The sequence below is a fragment of the Sapajus apella genome, unplaced genomic scaffold, assembly GCF_009761245.1.
Source record: "Sapajus apella isolate SASKATOON/1434 unplaced genomic scaffold, GSC_monkey_1.0 scaffold152, whole genome shotgun sequence".
NCBI classification, from domain to species: domain Eukaryota; kingdom Metazoa; phylum Chordata; class Mammalia; order Primates; family Cebidae; genus Sapajus; species Sapajus apella.
In genome coordinates this window covers 1987080-1987361 of record NW_022437092.1, presented here as the reverse complement: position 1 = coordinate 1987361, position 282 = coordinate 1987080, and positions in this window count along the sequence as shown.

Below are 282 nucleotides of genomic sequence, written 5' to 3'. Positions count from 1 at the left end.
TGAGCCACTGCACCTGGCCCTTAGCTTGAGTAATTTTTTTTTTTTTTTTTTTTTTTGAGACGGAGTTTCACTCATGTTACCCAGGCTGGAGTGCAATGGCGCGATCTCGGCTCACCGCAACCTCCGCCTCCCGGGTTCAGGCAATTCTCCTGCCTCAACCTCCTGAGTAGCTGGGATTACAGGCACGCACCACCATGCCCAGCTAATTTTTTGTATTTTTAGTAGAGACGGGGTTTCACCATGTTGACCAGGATGGTCTCGATCTCTTGACCTCGTGATCCA